Source organism: Chrysemys picta, chromosome 1, assembly GCF_011386835.1.
Source record: "Chrysemys picta bellii isolate R12L10 chromosome 1, ASM1138683v2, whole genome shotgun sequence".
In the NCBI taxonomy this organism is placed as follows: Eukaryota; Metazoa; Chordata; order Testudines; family Emydidae; genus Chrysemys; species Chrysemys picta.
The window spans coordinates 161305461-161330460 of NC_088791.1; the positions used below are offsets into that span (position 1 = coordinate 161305461).

General features: G+C 42.3%; 1 protein-coding gene across 50 annotated transcripts in view; it reads left to right on the top strand.

The window, feature by feature from the left end:
- BBX (BBX high mobility group box domain containing) overlaps positions 1–25000 on the top strand; it is a 201401-nt gene that overhangs the window by 39048 nt on the left and 137353 nt on the right. For 4 of the 50 annotated variants that reach the window (XM_065574305.1, XM_065574462.1, XM_065574365.1 and 1 more), the window contains exon 3: positions 21150–21212. The exons of the other annotated variants lie outside the window; for them this stretch is intronic. The gene's annotated coding sequence lies outside the window, so the exon portion shown is untranslated. The remainder of the gene's footprint in view (positions 1–21149; positions 21213–25000) is intronic. 50 annotated transcript variants of the gene reach the window in all.

Genomic DNA, 25000 nt, shown 5'->3' on the forward strand with positions numbered 1-25000 from the left:
CTAAGTGGTTCAGGACCTGGTTACAAGAGTGTGTCTTTGGTCCATTATGGGAGTTATGCTCCAGTGGTTTGGACTTAGTCTGTTCCTGGGGTTGAATTCTGACTAATGGCAGGGCCTTTTTAGTGGAGAGTGCATGCCTGCCTCCAGTCATCTGCCAGAACATGACCTAGTGTCAGAGTATAGTGCAAGATTTATTTGTTTGGTCAGTGCTTTAAAAGATTTTTGGTTTAGTTTAAAATTAGAGATTTAGTTGTTTGTGTGTATCTCTTATGGTGTTTGGAAGTTTTTGTTACTATCTTTCAAGCTTAAACAATGTTGTTTTATATATGTAAGATGCCCAGGTGCTTGGCAATGGGAGTAACATTGATTTGTATATAAATTCTCTGGTCCCCCATGTTACTAAATGATTTGGATCCTGCAACTACATCCAAAGGCCAAGATCTTGCACTCAGATCAAATAGTATAGACCCTTGTGCTTGTGTGGAGTGCTGTTGCTGTCCATGAAGTACATACACCTCTACCCCGTTATAACGCGACCCGATATAACACGGGTTCGCATATAGCATGGTAGCAGCGGGGCTCCAGCGGCGCTTTAAAGGGTCCGGGGCTCCGGCTGCTACAGGGAGCCCTGGGTCCTTTAAATCACCACTGTAGCCCTGCCGCTGCTACCCCGGGGCTGTGGCAGTGGGGCTCGCCGGCGATTTAAAGGGCCCAGGCTCCCCGCGGCCAGAGCCCCGGGCTCTTTAAATCATCGCTGGAGCCCTGCCACCGCTACCCCGATATAATGGCGTTTCACCTATAATGCGGTAGGGATTTTTGGCTCCCCATGACCACGTTATATCGGGGTAGAGGTGTACATACATCCACTCTAGTGAATTCTGATGCATGGTTAAAGGACTACGTTTGATTTGTGTGGAAACTGCTCAGATAAGAGTTGAAAATATCACAAAACACTAAATTTTAAAAGCTACTGTGGAGGCATTAATAGGGGGGCAAAGAATCCTACGCAGGGACTCTACAGTGATCCTAAGTAACACTTGAACATACTCCAAAAGGATACTGTCAACTTAAATTTCTTCCAAAATGCAAAGTGAGGGAAGAGTAGTGGAGGTTTTGGGGGGAGAAGGGAATGTTTTATAAAATCTTAAGTCAAAAAAAAGCTTCTGTGATATTTTTTAAAATTCCATTTAAAATGGTTAGTTTCGAAGTGATATTCTCACTACGCAATCCAGTCAATTAAAAAAAAAAAAAACAGTGAAAGTGATTTCAGATACTACACTGACCCCTGATGCCCCCCACCAATTCTTGTGATTTTTACAGTTACGTTTCATTTTTTTAAAAGTTTTTTTTTTTTATTTTTATTTTTTAAAGCCTCTCCTGTTGCTGTGTGAAAATAACACAATTGGGGAAACTAGCTATATAGAGTAAACCCTGAAAGAGAGACTTTAGGGGCTTGTTTATACACAAATTATACTGTTTCTGGTATAGTTAAAGAAGCACAACCCCTTTGTGTGGATGCAGTTATACAAGTATAAAGGTGCTTTATACTGGTGCATCTATCCTTATAGGAGAGGGGGAAATAAGCTATAACAGTATAAGATACCTTTATACGGGTATAAAGGTATGTCCACTCTAAGGGTACATCTTCACTACCCGCCGTATCAGCGGGTAGCAATCGATTTATCTGGGATCGATATATCGCGTCTCGTTAAGATGCGATATATTGATCCCCGAATGCACTCACCGTCGACTCCAGAACTCCACCAGAGCGAGCAGCGGTAGCGCAGTCGACGGGGGAGCTGCGGCCATCGATCCCGCGCCATGTGGACCCCAGGTAATTCGATCCAAGATACTTCGACTTCAGCTACGCTATTCACGTAGCTGAAGTTGCATATCTTGGATCGATTTCCCCCCCCACCCCCAGTGTAGACCAGCCCTAAGAGTTGTACTAGTATATGCAGAGTTAACTCCTCTTGAGTTAGCCTAGCTCAGTGGTTCTCAACTTGTGGCCCGTGGACCGCTTGCGGCTCAGTCAGCACACAGCTGTGGGCCATGTGATATCCTCAGTGCCATACAGGTAGTATTGGATGCGGCCCACAATGGGAAATAGGTTGAGAACCACTGGAGAGAGTAGTCATGCTGCAAAACAACAACACTTCAGCAGCACAAAGTGGTTGAAATGTGAAGCTGAGGCTGTATCTGTGTCAGGTACAGAGTTTGAGTAACAGGCCAGCAGACTTGAGGTAGAAGTATCCCCCCGCTCCCAAGTTAAAGGTTTTTGTGGACAGGACTCAAGTTATTAAACGATTTAGTTGTGCAGTGAAAATAAGCCCTGCATTGGTTTAAAAAATCGCACTCCTAACAGAAATATTTATACCGGCAGAACAACTGTGTGCAGGCCGGACCTTAGTTAAATCTTGTTAAATACACAGAGTAAAGCAACTGAAAACAGATTTCCCCCCCCCCTTTTCTAAAGGAATGGACAAGGGGGATAAATAGTGACAAGTAGAATGAATTTTTATAATACTTTCACTTCCGGTTACCTAAAGTGTTGTTAATTTAGATAAAGAAAGGTTTATGGTTACAACTTGTGTGTGTGTGGGGGGTTGTTTTGTTTTTAATTGATTGTCACTTTCAGTGCTTGTCCACACATGGAGTTATTCAGGAATAGCAATAGTTATTCCTGAATAACTCCTGTGTGGACATTCTTATTCTTTCTGTTTCTTTCTGAAATGGATTAAAATAAACAGGAACAAGGTACCTATTCTGGAATAAGAATGTCCACACAGGGAGTTAATCAGGAATATCTGATGTGCTTTAAATTCACACCCTACATTAATCCAAACTAACTTAAGTGTTTGGGATCAAGTTATAAATGTTAGGAACTGCCACAACAACGTCCAATCGCCTACCCACATACAGTACAGAAGTAGAATGTCCTCAAAGAGCAGCTACCCACCTCTGGGACCAATGAATATCATTTGCTTCCTCCCTCATTGAAATTTTAATAGGCAATATAGCAACTCACAAAGTAACTTTTCTATTTTGGAGAAAGTTTGGGAACAGGCAATAAAGTGAATGCAGAATTTTTCAGTGATAAGGTGTCTGGGAAAACTAAAAATTAGGCCTGCAGTCTTTTAAAAATACAGAAATAGTACTCTGAGGGAGAGATTTTTCAGAGTTGAGTGCCCAACTCTCCTTGATTTTCAGTGGGTGCTTAACTGCCCTTTGTGTCTTTGACGGTCTCTCCCTAAATTGTAACTTCTGAAACCTAACATGCATGCATGATATAGAAGCGGAGGACAAGAGGAACCCAAATTGACTATTTGTGGTAGTGATGTCAGGGTTGGGGGAGTGTTTAAAATATATTCCCTTCAGAGTGTTTAAAATATATTCATTCACTCTGTGAAATACTTTCTCTTATTAGTGTTTTCTAGTAACATTTCCACTTGTACATCTGCCAACCAATGCTTGCAGTTATAAAAGAAAATAAATCCCTCATCTCTGCCAAGTCTCTCAGTGGTCTTGCAGCATGTCCTGCAGGTCAACAAAGGTAGGCTCTTCTGAATGATGAGGGGGCTCCCCAATGAGCATGCCCTGCCCCCCAGGATCAATGCATCTGTGGACTGACAACTCAGGTTTCTCTAGCTCATCTCAACTGCTGGGTTGAGACATGAGGAGACATCCTATCTCCTAAAATGCACAGGCCCAAACAGTGAAGTGCTTCTAACGTAGGCAGCAGCCATATCTTCCCGCTGAAGTTCCCAAGTGGTTTTTGAGTCTAGTCAGTCCCAAGCAGAGTAGATTCCCTCAGTCTTCCCCAATGATTATAAAAGCATGAGTAATGTGATGAGGCTGATATCTGAAAGGAAACACTGTAACCTTCTTGCCAAGCACAGGAGGGAGACAGTACCTGATTGCTGCTATTTGAACACCTAGAAGTAGCTGAGATTCCAACAAGAACCCCAAATTCCGATCGTGGCTAGAAGATGGATAAACACCCCAACGGTGGATGTGCTGTTACCTCTGCAGTTTCCTCCAGTTCTTTCTTCAAGCCTGCTAACGTTGCCTCTGTCCTGTGCAAGTAGTATTTCAGACATATAGCTGTCATCTGGGCAATGATCTCTATGCTAGATATTGACACAGCTGGTCAACTGCCCATTCTGGGTGCGATGAAATAGAGACACAGAGCTGAGTTTGCCAATATTACTGATGACCTTGCAAACCAAACCATCCCACTACCTTTTCTTAAGTGTCTTAAAGACCACCACAAAAGGATACATATTCTACAGGACAAAGGACAGTAGATTTGTATCTTAATTACATACATGCTTTGTGCAAAATTCACTTTCCAGGTCCACATGGTGGATCTCGACTAGATATTCTGCTCTCCTGGAGGTAGGCATCCGTAAAGGGAAGGCAGAATATTAAATTAATGGTGTGACACAATGATGTGAGAGCAGAATTTTGCCCTTTGTGCTAGATCCTCAGCTGGTATATGTTAGCATAGCTCCATTGAAATAATTCAGTTTCAATGGAGCTATGCTAACATATTTATTTATTGATTTATACCAGCTGAGGATCTGGCCCTTTATGTGTAGATATGTAACGTACGCACATTTACATAGACAAAATAACCATAAAACTAGACTAGATCGAGAGTGTGTGATGGAGGCACAGGTAAGGAGACTTGCCTCTTGCAAAATAACAGCTTAAATCACAATAGAATGTCTGTATTTTAAAAAAATACAATCTCTATTTAGAAAATAGATCCATGCTCCACCTATTTGAACATTATGGGTACATGGAGCCCTGGTCTATGGCCAGGGCCCCTGGGCACTACAGTAATGCAAATAATATATATGTGCTGGAGAAATGCTGATGAATACAAACAAAGCAGCACTGCAGGACTGTTTTCTATTATACAGGCTCCTGAGGGCATGCAACTGAGCAGCACATAGGGTCCTCACTCTGGATAACAAATCTGATCAACTTTCAGCCAGGTTGAATGCAGTGGACTTGTGAGTGAGCAAAATATAGGCAGCCTGTTAAGAACACAGAGAAGCTGAGTTAAGTAGCAGTCTTAAATGTATTTAAGCTGGTGCTTATTCCAGACCATTTTGAGGGAAACATCTATTCTTAACTCTGATTGTAAGGATTGCAAGTAGTTGCTCTTGTTTGTTTGTTTCACCTGTTTGTTTGCTTTTGTCAGCAATTTGAAATATATTATTGTCCAGGAGTGCTAAACTACCAATGATAATTTGCACTTCTGTAGCACCTTCCATTTGAGAATATAAAGGTGATTTATAGACATCAGTGAATTGAGCCCTGCAATGCCCTTTTGAGTTAGGTAATTGGGGTAAATAGGGAATCTGAGGCAGGGAGGTTAAATGTGATTTCCCCAAGGTCTCATAGCCAGGTTTAGTGGAAGATTTGAAGAACCCATATTTCTTTAATCCCTCTTCCCCCCCAACCTCCAGTCCTGGCTTCAACTTTCAGGGTGAAGTAATAAGACTTCAAACTATATTGGTGATACACTGTCTCTATCCTTGCCTTTAATGTGCAACACAGCACCCATTTCAGCAATTTCACCCTCTGTAAAAGTGCAAGAATCTGGGTAGAAAAGGTCAAAGTAATGACTCACCAGAGCACTGTACAATTGTCTTCCACTGTTGGAGAAGGAAAAGCAGCTGCAACATTTGTACTGTTACTTCATGGGATATGGGTAGTGAAATACCCATGAGCGTGGCTTGAAGGAGTTACAGTATAGCACTACAGCAAATGGTACACATGGACTTGAGGAAAACTGAAATTAGTTAAACTTGCATTCCATTTATCAAAGTGCTTGTATTTCTTGTCACAAGGCAGGTGGAAAAAAAAGGATAAATGTTAAGCAAAGAAAACTGATCTGAATTTTTAACTAATTAAAAGTTTTTAAAAATTTAGTGCAGGCTTGTTAGCTTCTGATGTCTTATTTAATAGAATTAAAAATAACAATTCGTCAAGGAGAGATGCTCAGGCATAGTCTGAGGGATAAGTCTTGGAGTTGTCCTAACAAATTTTCTTCTTGTTAACTCCTGAAATTTTCCTGACTGAGGAACTTATGAGTGGAGAATTAAGGTGTAAATGTGGCTGCAGTTTAATTTGTCCATTTAAACTGCTATAGCCCTTCAATCATTGTGCTTTTAAAAATAATGTGGCTGAACTTGACCTCTTTATGATATGTTTATCTAAAGTACTTATATGGCCCGCATTCCTGTAGTGTCTGAGCATCTCATAATCTTTAACCCTGCTGTGAGATAGGGAAGTACCATTATCATTTACAGATGGGGAACTGAGAGGCTAAGTGACTTGCCCAAGGTTAGACAGGAAGTCTGTGACAGGGTGGGAAATTAACCTGGGTCTCCTGAGTCATAGGCTGTGTGGAAGAGTGGAAGCGAGAACTCTATTGAAGAGATAACAAATGTGCATCATTAACAGGATCGGAACCCAGTACCTTTGAAATGTGAAGTAGATGCTGTATTTGTATCTGGTACAGAGTTTGATTAACAGCAATTGTAACTGTATTACAGTAGTAATAAAGCTGGTTTTATACACACACACACGCCTTTTAATCACTCAAAATTTGGAAAATTTCTACTAGCTCTATAGTAATATTTTTATATTACTTACAGCGCTGATTTAAAGTATTACTTTATCATCACTCAAGTGTTACTTTATTAATCCTACTTCAAGCACCTGTTAAACATGCTAGCATGTTAACTAATCTTTGCATCCTGTGTGGCAGGCAAATGTCTCAATTTTTAAGGGGAAACTCAGAAGGGTTAAGTGACAATGAATCAGTGGTAGAACAGAGTTTAGAACCCTGGAGTTGCCGTTCTATAGCTCTGTGTGCTAATCACTAGACCACACTGCAGTTTCAAGCGTTGTACACATGTAACCAGCTGTTCAGAAGATCATTTTGTCCCTCTCTGAAATGAAGCTACATCGGAGGTGACAACTGCTCTGCTTAGGTATGATTAGGACAAAGTAAACTATTTAAGAAGGAATTAGGCAGGCAGAGTGTAACAGAATTAAAATGTGGTGAGGACTGGTATTGATACCCCCTACTTGAAAGAAAAGTGCCACTGGACATCTAATTGTAAGAGGTCAGGCCCTCCGTTTGTTTCATTTGAAAGACTATATCCCCAGCAGCTGACTGCCTCCTACCACCATGCTGGGACAGCCAGTGACACTTACTGAATGGCCAACACCACTTTCTGTAGCAATTAGGTGTTTTTTGGAGATCTAATCGTTTCAATTTGTGATCTCCGATATAGTCACGATGCAAATTAAGTATGACTGCAAGTATTATTTTAGGCCACCAGAGGGCTCACGTACCTTTCTGTTGGAAAGCACAGACCTGTGGAAATTTAACACACTGTGTGCATTTCTTGTTTCTTAACTTGGAAAAGCGAGAGAGAGTAATAACTAGGATTTTGGCTATAATTTTACAGATAAGGCACTTACAGAAATCACTTTGCCTCACTAGGAGTTTGTGAAAGCACAGAGAATAAAGCTCCAAGTTCTGGTATGGTCAGGGAAGTCACATGGGCTATAGAAACCCTAGGTAGCTAATTTTGTGGTGTTCGTTCCTGTCCTTAATTAGGCTGCAAGTGATGTCTGTACTGTTGTTGGGCTCTGATATTGTGTCTTTTAGGATTTGTGCAAGTTTAAAAAACAAAACACGACTCGTGGCTATTTGTTAAATATCATTAACAACATTTGATTGATCATCCTTGTGTCTTGATGATTAAAATAAATGAGTAGGACCCACCAGAATGGAAAGTAATCCTCCCTACTGAAATTCTGCTGATTTTGGAGGGGCTAGGGCTAGGTAGAAATTTACACAAATTCTCTTTAGATTACAGTTCCTGCCCTGAATAAGATCCATTCACTTAGGGGACCCCTTTGGGCAGTTGAGCTGATGGAATACTCTTCCTAGTGCAGAGGACCAGTGCTGCTGCTGCTACAGTCCGTATACCTATAGCCAGTATCATGTGCGTGCCAAATATTCAAGTACTGCATCAGGATCTAAAATATGACGTTCCCTTTGTTATCCCATGTATTCTTTTTGGCATTCATTTCTGGTTTGGGTCTGTAATAATGTATTGATATTGTCCGTTAACTTTGTTTAGTTGTTCTCTTGAAACCCATGAAGAAAACACACAAGTGATACAGATGGCTGACTTTAAAAAAGCAGCCAACAAATCACTTCCCGTAGAGAGATGTGACTTGGCTGTTTTACTTTCTTGTGAAGGCTTTATGTTGTTGCTCAGAGTTATAATGTGTTCTGGGTTTCCTGAGAATCCCAAAGTTTGTTGTATCTAACATGATAGGCATGCTACTGTAATTGATTCCATCTTAGGAGTGCACACGCTTTAAGAGTAGCACACTTGCCAGCCCTTTCAGTTCCACCTTGGTTCTTCATCAAAAGATCTTCCTTTCTCCTCTCTGATAGTAAAGCCTTTTGATATGCACAAGAGGCCCTTCTGAACTGGCTGCCTAAAATAAAGTGTTAGATTCTGGTTTGAATGAGCTCTTTACAGATCAGGAATTGATGCTTTTTGGTCCAAGCGTTAGTCCCTATGGAGGTTTATGTTTACCAGGCAGTGAACTGGGGCTTGGCTATTGAACACTACCGTTCATGGCCAGATGGTGTAAAAGCAGCCTTTGGAATGGAGACTTTTTTTTTTTTTACTCATTCATGTATGGCAAGCTGTTGACTTTTTGGATTTTGGAAGTGTAATGGATGAAAGATGAAGATGGATGATCCAGTATTTTCAATCCAAATAATAGTTCTTACATGTGCTATTGCGTCATTTCTGTTCACTTGTAGGGAAAATAATTTCTAGGGCATTTAGTAACTTAAACCAGGGCAATAAAAAGTCATCTGCATCTTACTTTCCTGCTGCTACTACTATTATTATAACAGTTAAATTGACCCATCTGTCCTATTTGTTTTTAAACTTGAAAAGTCTTAGGTTCAGTTTTGTAGTGATTTCTTGCGCATTGTAACATAAACCAGCAGTTTTCCTTCGGAATGTGGCTGGGGAGGCAGGAAGGATGGAAAGGAGCAATCGTTGATTCAGTTTGTTCCAGATTCTCTTCCCGCACCCTAGTCTAGTGCAATTCCAGAGATTTCAGTGCAGTTACTCCTGACTTACTCCAGCATAAAAGAATTGAAGTTATAGTACTACAATTATGGGGTCATTCAACTAAGACATCTAGATGCTTCAGTTATTTAGTTTTATTTATTTATTTATTTTGAAGTCTCATTGTTCCAAGTCTAAAACCTTCCTATTATTGTAGGATTTAAACTTTCTGCTGTTGTGTGTTTTATTGTCCTCGGTGTAAGCTTTTCCTACTATTGTTGGTGGGAATTGCAAATGAGGATAGAGGGCAGTATACTGCATGGCTCAAAGTGAGGTGAATGCTGTGAATTGGGAATCTGACACATTTTAGCTGATCAGGCAGTCAGACTGGAATGTACAGCTTCATTTCACTTGCAACCATGTAAAAGGAACTGTCATTCACGTGTTTTGTTTTGTTTTCTCTCTGCAAGAATCTCTATATAAATCCTGCAGCCACTGAATGAAGTGTTGGAATTTACACATCTTATCAACTGTTGAACATCTCGCATTTCATGAAGTAGGGAGACAAGGTGGCTGAGGTAATTATTACCTCAGCCACCTTGTGTCTCTAATATCCAGGAATCAATATGGCTACAACTACACTGTATTTCACGAAGTAGTAAATCTGGTATAACAGTCACTAGTATGCGTGACTGCTGTATACTTTTTGTTCAACTTCCAGTATTAACTGGTTGAAATGAGTTGATTTGCTGTACCAACAGCATAGTGAAAAAGGCTGAATGAAATTCTCTCTTCCCTTTTGTACCCCTAACATGCAGAGTTCTGTTGCTTGTTTTGTTTTCTGTTCACAATAAACTGATGTGATGATAAGAGAGCCAGTCTGGATCTTTTTGACATTTCTTCATTTATTGGCCTTATTATAGAAACATCAACCCAACTGATAGTCACTAAGCGCAATTTTAAAAAAAAGGAAAGTATTGAGAATAATTTGAAAATGCTGATAGTATGCTCATTGTTGTACAAAATGCAGGAAAGAACTGACTGTCCCAGAAAGACAATGCAAAAAGTACCATGAGAACCATAAGAAGCTGTTCACTTGAAGCATGGGGTTGTTTTGGTTGGTTGGTTTCATTGATAGGGTTGCTAACAGCAGTTTTTCTGATTTGGATTAGTGAGTTTAAGCTTCAGAAGAGTTTTTTTTTTAAATGTCCTTAAGTTGCATACTCAGGATAATGGAAGTATGTGGATCTCTCTCCAATGGACTCAGTATGGCAAAGTGGTGTAGTATGATTTTCTGTCTAAGGCTGCCATTTGTCATTTTGTTCAATGAAATTCTGGTATCATTTGAATCAAAATGTGCTGATGCTTTGTTCTGAAAGTGCTACCAGGACGCAGGAATGTTGCTCAAACAAAGTTTGTGGGAGGAGGCATTGTTCTCCTCCTCCAAAATCATCTTGGTCCCATTGCTGTCCTCACACTACCACAAGTCATGCCATGCCTCTTGCAAAAGTTGAGTTTTAGCATTTAAAACGTTGATTGAAGCAAAACTGTGCTCTCACGTCACATTAAAGACTTCACTAAAATCCACGATGTGATTATAATGGAGTTGGGGAGACCTTGACAGTTAGGCAGAAGTTGCTTCAATGAATGGACATGGTGGATTCTGCATTAATACTTGAATGTAAACTTGAAACTCCTCCTAGTGCCTTTTTGCAAATGTCTCAGTAGGAGTTCCCCATTCTCGTTTATATGCTGGATTAGATTTCTTTAAATTGAAACAAGCGATCTTGAAACAAGAACCTCTAAGTTTTAATTGATCTTGAATCAGAAGAGGGATAGTTTCATGCCTTGACCTTGCATCATAAAATATCTGTCCATGTATCACTATCATCTTAAGAGCAGGTGACATTGCACTAACATACCAGGTTTCTGTAACTGGAGTGATTCCCAGAATAAGTTGTGGTGTGGTTTTTTTTTTTTTTTTTTAGAAGTCAAACTTGCCCTTCCTTTGCCAATCTTGGCATAATTTTAAGACTAGTCTATTTTATTGTTTCTTCTGAAATGTAGATGTTCCTTGATGTATATCCTGAAGATCGCTTTGCATGTGGTTGGGGTATTCCGTGTTTTAGGAATGGGGATTACCTCTAGTATTAGTTTTCCTCATCCTCAAAACATACTTTGAGATGAAGTTCTTCCCCCTACTTCTTAGGTCTGGACTTGCCTTAATGTAGTGTCTGTTGACAATGCTTTGTGTATCAGGGTTTATTGCTGCAGTGCTTTAGTGTGGACATTACCTATGCTGACCAGAGGGGTTATTCTGTCCGCATAGGTAATCCATGTCCCCAAGAGGCAGTAGCTAGGTCGATGGAAGAAGTCTCTTCCAATGACCTAGCACTGTCTACATGATGGGGCTATATTGGCTTAACTACATTGCTCAGTAATGAGGATTTTTTACACCTCTGAGAGATGTAGCTATGCTGATGTAAGTTCCCAGGATAGACCAGCCCTCAGCTGACCACAGAGTCACAGAGACTTGCTCTGCAAGTCTTTTCCACCCAGGGAAAACTCCTGGATGCCCTGGCTGGCGTGGGGAGCAGCAGACAAAGTGGAGGAGAGCACTTGGATCAGGGGGGGTCTCAAACTCAATTTACCTTAGGGCCAGTGCCAGTCCTCAAATCCTCCCAGCGGGCCAATAATGTCACTGAAGATGGTATTCAGAAAAGAAAACATTATTGTATTTTTTATTTCGAATTTCTTAGAAATAATAAAACTATCATGCAACTTTATACAATTCTTCGCCTGCCAGAGAGTTGTTAGTGTTTGCCAGACACCTGGCAACACTTCAGTTCTGCCAGTTTGTTGATGTTTGGTCTCAGTGACTGAGCAGTTGAAACCTTCAGGATTGCAGCAAGGTGTGCATCAGATAGTTGTGTTCGGTATTTTGACTTGTTTATATTCATTGTGGAAAAAAGTGACGCTGCCGCCATGGCTGACTCTGCCCGGCGACTAGTGATGAGGTCTCTGTCCCTCTCCCCCCACCAATGGGAGCTGTGGGGGGCAGCGCCTGCAGCAGACATTGTGGGCAGCATAGCTGTAATGTGTCTCTCCTCTGCGGGCCGCAGTGGGGAGGTTCTCGGGCCATACATGGCCTCCGGGCTGGGACTTTGAGATCCTTGACTTGGATTTTTGTATGACAATGCTACACTATTCAGCTGGCCCTGCAGTTAGCATATTATTCTAGCTTGATACGGCAGTTAGTCAGAGGTTTGTTGAGATTCTTTTAGGTCATTCATAAATAGGGTGACCAGACGTCCCGATTTTATCGGGACAGTCCCGATATTTTCATCTTTGTCCCGCGTCCCGACCGATGTTCGGTTGGGACACTGGACAAAAAAGCAATTTTGCCCTCCGCTCTGGCGCTCATGCGCCCCCCCCCCCACCCCGACTCCACCCCCTCCTTCCCCCATTGGATCTCTCCATGGAGGGAGGAGGTTAGGAGGAGGGAGGAGGGTCGGGCAACTACCAGGAGCGTGGGAGGGGAAGGGAAAGTTGCCGCGGCTGCCGGGGGCTAGCTGGGCATGGCCCGGGCTGCGTGCAGGCAGCAGCCGGGGCTGGCTCTGGCCCGGGTGGGCAGCGTGGGCCGCCGGAGACACGCGGCGAAGAGGGGCTGCGGGGGCGAGACTTGTCCCAGGCAGGAAGGCCGGCGGACAGGGGTGAGGGGCCAGCCGGGGTCCCCATAAACTTCCCCGCCGCTGCCAGGGAGCCCCGCGCCTCTCTTGCTCAGCTGCGCTCCAGCGGCTCGCCCCGCCGGGAAGGAGCCGCTGGAGCGCAGCCGAGCGGGAGAGGCGCGGGGCTCCCTGCCGCGGCGGGACGCGCCGCATGTGCCCATGGCGGGCTGGGGGGGCGGGAGGCTCTGCGGGGCTGGGAAAAGCCCTGGCTCCTGCCCGTTGCCCAGCCTGGAGCCCCGGGGAGCCCCTCAGGAGACCGGCCGCTGCTGTGGCTCGGCTATGCCAGCCCTGGCCCCCTGCACGCCCGCGCCGCGCTGCCCCCCGGGGTCCCCGGCTCACATGCACTGCCGCTGCCCCGCGGCCAGCCCCGGACTTTGCTTCACAGTGCTTCTTATCGGTGTCCCCCCCATGCCCTCTTTATCCCCAGCCCCTTCTGCATCGGGGCCAGCTTTTGCCCTGGGGTGGGCAGCACGTGCGCCCGGCGCAGCTGGGGCCTGCTAATGCCTCCCGCCCCTGCGAAACTGCTTTTTTGTTTGTTTGTTTTTAGCTCCGCCGCCATTTTTTTTTTTTTTTGCTCTGCCCCCCCCCCCTCCGCCCCTCCCCGCGTCCCGATATTTCATCCCTGTGATCTGGTCACCCTATTCATAAACATCAGCATGCATCTTACTGTGCCCAGTACAATGTTTCCTGGTAGTCTTCTGAACCCTGAAATTATTGAGGTCACAGGTGCTAGTTCTGCAGCAGAATATGTTCAAAGGTGGTGCAAGTATAACCCACTGTTCAGTGTGTGTTACAAGACTCCCTCTGCCCAGTCCACAGGGGATGTGAGACTGTTGCACCCTCAGCTACTGAGCCTGGTTCTTTAGCTCAAGCTATAGAGACTCCTGCTTTCAGCTATGGAGTTTCCAGGTTAAATCCCTGGCAGTGGCCAAGACAGCAGCCATTTGTATAAGCTGACTATGCCTGGTGAGCCAGTTGCCATAGAAGCAGCAGTCAAAAGTTGTGGATTCACCTAGGAGATGGACATCTTATGTAGTTGGGCTTGTGCATCCTGCACCCAATCTACCATCAAAATAGTATCAATGGAAACTTCTTGACCAGCCCTAGGCTCTGTCATTGAATGATCACATAGCACTGGGCTAGAACATAGCATACCATACAATTCAGCAAATACTTATTCTGCAAATATGGGTTAATGGTTAATTATGTGTAAGTCTAGAGACATTCATATAGTAATTATAGTTAATTACCAGACTGCACAGGTAAATTGACATCTGTGAGGTCCCCAGAATACTCTGCAATTATGAGATGTGCTGCTAGGAAAAGTATCTGAATATTAACCCATCTTTTTCACATACAACAGTACAGATTTAGTTCTTTAAAACCAAGAAAGGTACCAAACTAATGCTAACTAGTACACAATATGTGAACGGCATTATCAAATGCTAAGAGAACCTTCAAATCCAACGCCAAATTCTGCCCTTTGGGTGCAAACATTGCCATTCCCCAACAAACTTTCATGTGTGTATCTGAGAGCAGAATTTGCCCCAGGGCCATCATAACTAAAGCTGGTGTGGGAAACAGTTGGCCCATTTCTCTGTGCTTGATCCAGATGCAGGAGGATAGGACACAGGTAGCTTTAAGCCACTATATGTGCCTCTCTTATTTTTGGGTTGTCTTGCAGCCTGCCTGGTCCAATTTAGAGCAGTCCCAGGGTGCCCTGGCTCCAGTGGACCTCTATTGGCCATCCACAAGCCCCAAATAGCTGCTGTGTTCCTCCTTCCCTTTCCATGCCTCTACAATGGTTTACGGGTGGGCATGCTCTGTGCTACCTGAGCCAGCCCTATGGTCTTGATCCTGTACGTACTTATACTTGTACATAACTTTAAATAGATCAATATCTCCATTGAAGTCAAAGGGACTACTCCTGAACTTTAAAGTTGAGCACATGTATAAGTATTTGCAGGATCAGGGCCATGGCTTGTGAAGCACCATGCAAATGTACTGCCACTATATAATTTAAAAAATAATAAAATTATATTAACAGCTCACAATCATGATAAATATGATGTCTAATAAAGATCTCGGAATGGTTCATTATGAAGTTCTATTTAATTAGGTCATTAAATATTTCCAAAGGGGTCTGCACTACCATTTGAAAATTTTTAGAGGTACACAAATGAAAAACAGTTGAAAACCACTGCTCTACACTGAGGATGTTCATGGTATTGTAAGATGGGCAAGGGAAATAGGTGTGTGATTTATGGGTTCTGGAGGTTGAGTTGATCTGTACATGGTATTTATAAAGAATTACTGCCTTGTACACTGCCCACTCAGATTGTTTGTTTGAATTCTCTCTCAGCATTCCATTTACTTAATAATAGGATTTAAAAAATCTCTCATCAATATATGTAACTCCCTTTTTGAGACTTATTTATTTTGATTCATTTAAATTTATAATCACAAGAAAATAAAGCCTTGATCCCAGTTGCTCTGGGTGATTTCACAAATAATTAAAGACCCAAAACATCAAAACATAAAAAGCAATAAAGAAACAGAAATATATTGTCAATTTATTTTTTTAATTGTTTTTATTAGATTTTCAACTGAACATAAGCTGTTAGAATTACTAGAATTATTAGAATTTTGAATTACTGTATCATCAAGAAACTTCCACAAACGTAAACCTAGGGCCATTTTCTACCCTGTAATACACCAAACTCAAAGTGACTTTGATGGGAATACATGTCTGTATATAAGGTCAGAAGAAAAATAATACATAGGCTTTTCCACAGCACATCTCAAAGCACTTTTCCAAGGAGGTCAGTAACATTATCCCTATTTTACAGATGGAAAAACTGAGGCACAGGGAGGGCATTGACTTGCCTGAAGTCACCCAGTAGGACAATGGCAGAGCTAGGAATAAAACCAAGGTCTCCTGGGTCCCAGTCCACTGCTCAAGCCACTAGTCACAATTATTACTGGAAGAGTAGTTGTTAACTCTGTAGCAACTAAACATGTACAGTAGAACCTCAGAGTTACAAACACTTTGGGAATGGAGGCTGTAACTCGGAACAAAACATTATGATTGTTCTTTCGAAAGTTTACAACTGAACATTGACTTAATGCAGCTTTGAAACTTTATTATGCAGAAGAAAAATGCTGCTTTTAACCATCTTAATTTAAATGCAACAAGCACAGAAACAGTTTCCTTATCTTGGCAAATCTTTTTTTAAACTTTCCCTTTATTTTTACATTTAATGCAATACTGTATTTGCTTTGTTTGTTTACATTTAATGCAGTACTGTATTTGCTTTGTTTGTTTTTTGTTTTTTGTTTTGTCTCTGCTGCTTCCTGATTGCGTCCTTCCAGTTCCAAATGAGATGTGTGGTTGAACGATCAGTTCTAACTCTGGTGTTCGTAACTCTGAGGTTCTACTGTATATTCCCCTAATGAAGACCCAGGTCACACTCTCTTGCAGAAAAACATCATGGAATTGGCCCCCTGAGGGGGAGGAAGAATTCATAAGGATTCCTTAGTGGAAGTCTCCCTTGCACATGCATGCAAACAGCTCATGAAAGAGGCAGGGTTCCCTCCCTCACCGTGAGTAGTAGGCCATTGAGTTAGCCCCCAAATATGTCAGAGCCCAAGGGGATCTACAGGAGGCCCCAACCATACACATAGACAACCTGCTCCTTTGCTGTGGCTCTAGTGCCCAGTGGGCTCCCAGGCAGCTGAACTCCACTGGACCCATATAACTGGGAGGTCCAGCCCAGCCACCCGGGCCCACCAATTCATGTGAAGGCCATGCAGAAAAATCATATAAGCTCAGGAGCTTTATTCTCTCTCTTGCCTCATTTTCCATGGAGCTGAAGAGTGGCTGGTTGCACAGTCCCCCTCTTTTTGTATCTCTTCAGGGCATGGCCTGGCCCCAAAAGTAATAGAAGATAGTTTTGTCAAAATAAAATGAAATCACAATGCATGGCGGAGCATTGGATCTCTCTGGTTAATACCTGTAGCAAATGTGTGTTTTCTGCATTTAAAATTTGTCACACTGTGTCCTAACATTATACAGGAGCTATGATAATACAAATAATATACCCCTAGTACAAGCAAAACTCTCCTCGGAGTCCAGTCAGAGTTTTTAGCTGAGTAAGTAGCAGGGGCCAGAACTCATACATATTTTGTTTTTAAATACTACTTTGTTGACCAATGGCAGTCCTTCATATATCTTCATGCCCAGATCAACCCCTCTTGAGGGAAAAGCCCACAGGAACAGGCTCTGAAGGAAGAAACCTCTACAAGTATTTCCTGTCTTGTTAGGAATCTGGTTTAGATCAGAAATGTGGTTCTTGACTTACTTTCGTGTAAAACCATTGATGTTGGTGGAGATACTCACTATTTACAGCAGTCTTAGTGGGACAAGAGTCAGCCTGCTACAATACTACCAATCGGCTTCACCACACGTTTCATGTGTCACTTTAGTCTAGCAACCTTTCAACCTCCACTGTTGTTTAATACAAAGTCAAAACAAGGGTAATGCATACGCACTTTTAAATAGATACAATTATCCACACTGCTGTTCATCTCAAGTAAAAAAAAAAAAAAGTCTAATATTCACATTCATGCAACTTCTGTTTACCATGTGTGTGCTACACTTTTCAATACACTCGACATCTCCCTCACAATTAAGCTTGATTTTTATTTTTTTCCTCACTTTGCACTGTCACAAGGCAGAAAAACCTGGTTCTAACTGTTAAAGTGTTTTATGCTGCTTTAGAGGGTAAATAACTTGTAATTACAGGGTAATTATTTTTGTGGGCCAGTGTGTTTTTAGAAAAATCTCCAAACAAAATCACTGTGTTAACCTCTAGGGCAAAATTGCTAAGATTTCAGTTACCTTTCAAGTGTATCCCTGGCAAATAAAGGATAACCTGTCACAAAGGTGTTGACTAATATTGCAACAGCCTGAAGATGTAGAGAGGCAAAAGGTTTTATTCTACTTATTTTAATGTCAGTTCTCAGGTGTGGCTATTATATTTTAAATAGCTGGCTTCGGTCTCCAGAGTAGCCTTTTCATAATTGGATCAGTGACTGCTGCTCAATCACAAAGCATGGAAAAAGTGGCAGCTATTCTAGTCCATTTCTGAAACTGCCCATTTCAATGTAGGAAAGTGTATTTTAACATCAACTAATAATTTGCTGCTTCAAGACCTATTTTCATCGGTTTGAAATGCATACAGACTTTTTGTCTCTAGAGGAGGAAAGAAATTTAACAATTCCTTGTCATTTTATCTTTTATCCATCCTACCATTTTCATCCCTTCCGGAAAATCCTTATAGAACTCAATAAGGATGAAATCAATAGCGTTAATACAAAATTATCGTTTCTCTAGGTTTCTTGAACCATGCTATAGTATTCTAAAGAAGAATTGGACTTCAATAGAGAATTTTATATGGTGGATCCAAAACATAGGTTTTTATTTCTTATTTTCTACTAAATTTGAGAGGGCTCTTTCATATATGACCTGTTGTTTATATGTATTGCAGTAATTCACAGATGCTCAAATCAGGAAGCCAGGTCCCACTGTACTGAGCACTGCACAGACATACCTAAAAAGACAACTCGTACCCCGAAGACCTGGCAGTCTAAAATATAAAGTATTTTAACTTATTAAACAAATGGTAATTGTGGAAAAGACAAAGTCAACAGAACTTTTGCCTCCCTGCCAGTCTGCCCCGCCACTCTGACTGCACTTTTCTCTAAAATTCCTGATAACTGGTTTGTAGGTCAGTTTGAGGAATATGCAGATAAAACAGATGAAATGTTTTAGGACTGTGGTTCTGTAAAGTTCAGTTTTATTCGGTTAAAATGGCATTGTGGGGCTCCAGATTACTCTTTCAGTGACTCGTTATCAGATATGTTGGATCAACAAGTCACAAGCTGATTTTATGTTCATTATTTGCCATTCTTTGAAACTCACCCTGCATCTGGAAGCCTAAGTTGGATTTGCTCTGGCTTATGCATTATTGCCAGTAATAGAGATGTGTTTATACCAGATTCTCTGTTTGGTTGCACCTGTGCCAACTTATATTTCAATGCAGAGGAGAGGGGAATAGATCATATTTGTAACTGTGGACAGAAAGTGGTCCTGCAATTAAAATGTGATTAGTGAATCTGTTCATTGACTCATAGACTTTAAGGTCAGAAGGGACCATTATGATCATCTGGTCTGACCCCCTGCATGCTGCAGGCCACAAAACCGTCCCTACCCTTCCCTTGACTCTTCTGATGAAGTCCCCAAATCCTGTGTTTTAGTGACTTCAATTGGCAGAGAACCCTCCTGCTAACGATCCCTGCCCCATGCTGCGGAGGAAGGCGAAAAACCTCCAGGGCCTCAGCTAATCTACCCTGGAGGAAAATTCCTTCCCGGCCCCAAATATGGCGATCCGTAAGACCCCGAGCATGTAGGCAAGAGTCTCCAGCCTGACCCTTGTTAGCCATTATACTATTTACCTACCATTGCTCGGTATTCCTCAGCTAATATGTTTTACCATTAAACCATTCCCTCCATAAACTTATCTAACTTAATCTTAAAACCAGACAGGTCCCTCGCCCCCACCGTTTCCCTCGGAAGGCCGTTCCAATATTTCACCCCTCTGACGGTCAGAAACCTTTGTCTAATTTCAAGCCTAAACTTCCCCACGGCCAGTTGATATCCATTCGTTCTCGTGTCCACATTAGTACTAAGCTGGAATAATTCCTCTCCCTCCCTTGTATTTATCCCTCTGATATATTTAAAGAGAGCAATTATATCCCCGCTCAGCCTTCGTTTTGTCAGACTAAACAACCCGAGCTCCTCCAGTCTCCTTTCATACGACAGGTTTTCCATTCCTCTGATCATCCTAGTGGCCCTTCTCTGCACCCGTTCCAATTTGAGTTCATCTTTTTTAAACATGGGAGACCAGAACTGCACACAGTACTCCAAATGAGGTCTCACCAGCGCCTTATACAACGGAAGCAGCACCTCCTTATCCCTACTAGATATACCTCGCCTAATGCATCCCAAGACCGCATTGGCTTTTTTCACCACCACGTCACATTGTCGACTCATAGTCATCCTCCGGTCTACAAGAACCCCTAGGTCCTTCTCCTCTTCCGTTACTTCTAACCAATGCGTCCCCAGCTTGTAACTAAAATTGTTGTTAGTCATCCCTAAATGCATCACCTTACACTTTTCACTATTAAATTTCATCCTATTTCTGATACTCCAATTCACAAGCTCATTCAAGTCTCCCTGCAGAATATCCCTATCCTCCTCCGAATTGGCAACGCCTCCCACCTTCGTATCATCCGCAAACTTTATCAGTCCACTCCTGCAATCGGTTCCGAGGTCAGTTATAAATAGATTAAATAAAATGGGTCCCAAAACCGAACCCTGAGGAACTCCACTGGTAACCTCCCTCCAACCTGACAGTTCACCCTTCAATACCACCCGCTGCATTCTCCCCATTAACCAATTCCTTATCCACCTCTGAATTTTCATATCGATCCCCATCTTTTCCAGTTTAACCAATAATTCCTCATGGGGTACAGTATCAAACGCTTTACTGAAATCCAGGTATATTAGGTCCACCGCATTTCCCTTATCTAATAAGTCTGTTACTTTCTCGAAGAAGGAGATCAGATTCGTTTGGCACGATCTGCCCTTCGTAAAACCATGTTGTAATTTATCGCACTTGCCATTAACCTCAAGGTCCTCAACTACTTTCTCTTTCAGAATTTTCTCCAGCACCTTGCACACTACAGATGTTAAACTAACAGGCCTGTAGTTACCCGGATCACTTTTTTTCCTTTTCTTGAAAATAGGAACCACATTAGCTATTCTCCAGTCTAACGGAACCACCCCCGAGTTTACAGATTCATTAAATATTATCGCTAATGGGCCTGCTATTTCCCGCGCCAATACCTTCAATATTCTCGGATGAAGATCGTCCGGTCCTCCCGACTTAGCCCCATTAAGGCGTTCGAGTTTTGTTTCTACCTCGGATACGGTAATCCTCCATTCTGTTTGCCCCGCTGTCACGGCGCTAGTATCCCTAATACCTTAATTGGCCTCATTAAACACCGATGCAAAATATTCGTTGAGATATTGCGCCATGCCTAGATTATCTTTAATCTCCTCTCCGGCTATAGTCTTCAGCGGTCCTACTTCTTCCTTCGTTGCTTTCTTCCTATTTATATGGCTGTAAAACCTCTTACTATTGCTTTTAATTCCCCTCGCTAGGTCCAACTCTACATGGCTTTTGGCCTTTCTCACTCTATCTCTACATTCTCTGACTTCACTAAGGTAAGTTTCCTTACTGACCCTGTTGGTGATGTATCAGTCAGAACAGAAGCGTGCTCACAGTCTTGCAGCTGGCTCAGCAATGGTAACAGGAGCAAAAACTAATAAAATTCACCTTTTGTCATGAAAGTGAGCAGATATGTCTTTCCATACGCATAGTGAACAGATCTGCTGAAGAAGAAGAAACCATTTTTACAGTCACTTTTCAAATGAGAGCCACGCTTTAACAGTAGATTAATATTTAGATATAAGCTAACTACTCTGATCGCAAATCAGTGCATTTCAACCTTTTTCCCCATCAAGAGCTTGAATTATGTACCGTAAATAGTAAGTTAACAAAATGAAGTGTCAGCAATTAAAATTTAGTGCTTCCATTTGGGACAACCCAGTTAAAACATTAGCACTTAAAATTATTCCAAACTAGGCTTTGCATTAATACTGTTCAAATTAATGAAGGTGGATGTGTGCTGGGATTCAGAAGTTCTTGAGTACTGCTGTTTGCTATGGAGCTAAAAAGTCAGCAGTGCATTGTAGAGCATGTAGGTTGTATTTGGGTATAGGAGGGCTAGACCCTTTTTTTTTTTTTTTTTTTTTTTTTTAAATACAAAACCTTAGATTTTGCACAACACAGGATGGTCTCAGGAATAGCCTGTGTGAGCAGAATTGTGTGGGTGTACAGGTCCATCGAGAGAAATGAGGGGTCCCAGGTCATTATGTTCGCCCCCTCACCCCATTTCTTTATTTTCAAAGACATTAAATGTTTTGGGTGCCAGTCTGAGCTCAGGGCCCCAGTACAATTGTCCTCCCTTTCCCCCTACTCTGGTCAATCCTGGGTGTGCTTCTCTCACAGAATCCTGTTGTCCTGGACGGTGACATCTGTCATGTATTCCTGTAATTCAGGGCCTGATGGCCACCTGCGGGTAATCCATGGGATGAGTCTACAGGGGAGGAAATCTACGCATCTCTGTCTTTCCTCCCAGTTCCATCAGGGTTTTGCCCCTTGCAGCACAGGCCATAGATCTTACCTCATGCTCCAGAGATCATCCAGTGGGAGACCCAGTGTTTCCATGCCATCTTTGCGTCCCACTGATATCCCCACTCCTTCAACTTCCTGATAGGATGGCTCCAATGAATCTAAGCTGCGTCAGCGGCTGCCCTCAGTCCCTTCTCTAAAGGACGGTGGGTGTTCCCTTCCTGCAGAGGTGGGGCACAATGTTAAATGCAGCTTTTAGGCTTTTATCACAACTTCCTCCCTGGACTTTGTGGGGGCTGTTGGTGGGACAGTGTGCAAGCCCCACTCTTTGCTCAGCCCAGCAGTATTGGCAATCCCAACCATTCAAATATCACATCAGCCCACAAAAAATCATGAGATTGACTTAAAAACAGACGATGTAAAAGAAACTGGGGAGGGGGAATCCTGTTATTTGCGTTCTGGTTTTTGAGCTTTTTAGGGTGCGCTTGGATCATGTTTTCAAGCATTTCTCTGCAACCGTGATGGCTAGAATCTTGCTTTTATTTTTAAATGAAAGTAGAGAAAATCATGTAATGACTTGACTCCTGGAACTGGGGCTTTAAGAAAAATACCAAATATCACACAACTCATAATAATACTGGTCCAGGTTCTTGCCTAGTCAGTCTCTCCCCAGCACCCTCTAAGCCTCAGAGAATGCACTGCATGGGGCACACAGAGACAATACTGCTATGGAGGTTGATGAGTCAGCAGTTTCTGAAAAATCAGGCCCCTTTAAGCTATCTCCAGTTGGGAACCATAAAACTTAGGTGCCCAATATTTTAATCACTTTTGAAAATGTTGGCCTTGATCTTCAAAGAGCCTATGTTTTTTTCTCCTTTGCATATAGATAATATATTAATGTCCCCCTTTCCCTGTCTGGTTTAGCCTGGAAACCTTTCTAAAATTAAATACACCCTTTTGAAAGTTTCTTTCTCCGATCTCTCCTTTCAGGCTGATGGGTTTACCTGCCTCCTTTGAAATTTAGAAAGGCAGAGCGCAAGACAAACTTGAGGATTTTTGCCTCACTTTACCAAACCCAGCTGGGCCTGCTAACCAAACAATTAGCATGTCCTTATTCAGTTATAGTGCCAAATTAGCTCTAGCCCTTCCTATAGGATATGATTTATTTTTTATTTGTTTGGGGGGGGGGGAGTGGAGCGGGGAAACTTTCCCTGATATGATGAAGTCAAGTCTGTGAGATGTTTTTATCAGGAGGCAGACAATAGGTTGTACCCTTTGACTCTGTCTTTGATGAGGCACTGGGCATTTGTCTGTGGGGACCTAAAGGATTTCCAATTGGAAATTCATGCTAGTGTTTAGCACTTCTAGAGGCAGCAGTAACTCCCCTCTTACCTTCTCCCACCACTGGAGAAGGTGGTGGTATATACCATAGCTACTAGGTGACCAGTCAGTGGCGGTATGAGTCCTAACGGGGCTCTAGAAAGTAGAGCTGAGAGGAAGGACATCCACTGAGATGACTTGGGTTCTATGGGGTTATGCTCTGTTTTCCCTGTGAATGATTAGGATTTGGGAACTAGTTCCTCTCTCATGCAATGTAAATACAGTTAAAAAATATGTCATTTAAACAGTTAACCGATTAAGTAGCAGATCCCTCTGACTGGGCGGTGCTGCTTTGGCCACTCTGGCCGGGCAGGTGGCTGGGCCCTCTCCAGCCGGCGCAGGGCCACTGAGGCCAGTTGGCTGACTGGCCCCGGGTTAACAGTTAAGGTGGGTTAACTGGTAAGACTATTGCTTACCAGTTAACCTTTTACATCCCTACCTCTCTCCACTCTAAGAAGCTGTACAACCTCATTTTGTAGTAGAGGTGAATCCAGCTCCACACACTCTCACCCCTCCATCTGCCACAGCCCCCAGCTCCTGCCAGCAGGGAGCATCAGGTTACAAGTATTTAATGATCAAAACCGAAGTTGTTTTTATGTCAACAAAGTGCAGCTGAGTATCAGAGGGGTAGCCGTGTTAGTCTGAATCTGTAAAAAGCAACAGAGGGTCCTGTGACACCTTTAAGACTAACAAAGTGCAGTTGGTTTGCAAAATTTGGACACCAGAGGGCAGGCTGGTACTTTGCTGTATAGTTTAGGAATTGCAAACTGTAAAACTACAGAATTACTAAGATCTAAAACACGTTGATGTGTGACTAGAATGCATGTGGCTGCTGGCTTGTTTTAATAAACTAAATTAGAAAAACAAATTTTCACTTTAGTAAAATATTGTTAACTGGAAATCATAATTTTCTTCAAAACAGGGTTCCTTTCAATAAAGGAAAACCATAAAACATAGTTCAGAAGGACTTAAGTGGTGATGCAGCTATGCTTTAGAAGCCCTACTGCTTATTAATACTGTAGTGCACTGGGACTTGATTGGTTTGACCTTTTAGGGAAGAAAACTGCACATTATGGAACAAGTTTGTTAACTTTTATTTTATGTAATGTTTGTATGTAACAGAAGTGTGTGTGCCCGTACCACACCTAAGGGCTAATTGGTTACTCTGCATTCAGTGAACTAATTAGAGAATTCTCATGTATTCTGCAGTTCAGCAGAAAGAAGTAGATTCACTGAAGCTTTGGGCCTAAATCATATTTGCCCTTCGCACGGGTGCAAACATTTACACAAGGAGAAGTAGTAATACTTAGCTCTTACGTAGTGTTTTCATTAGTAGATATCAAAGTCCTTGACAAAGAATACAATATCATTATCTCCATTTTTTACATCGGCACGGAATGGTGAACTGACTTGCTCACTGTCATGCAACAGGCCAGAG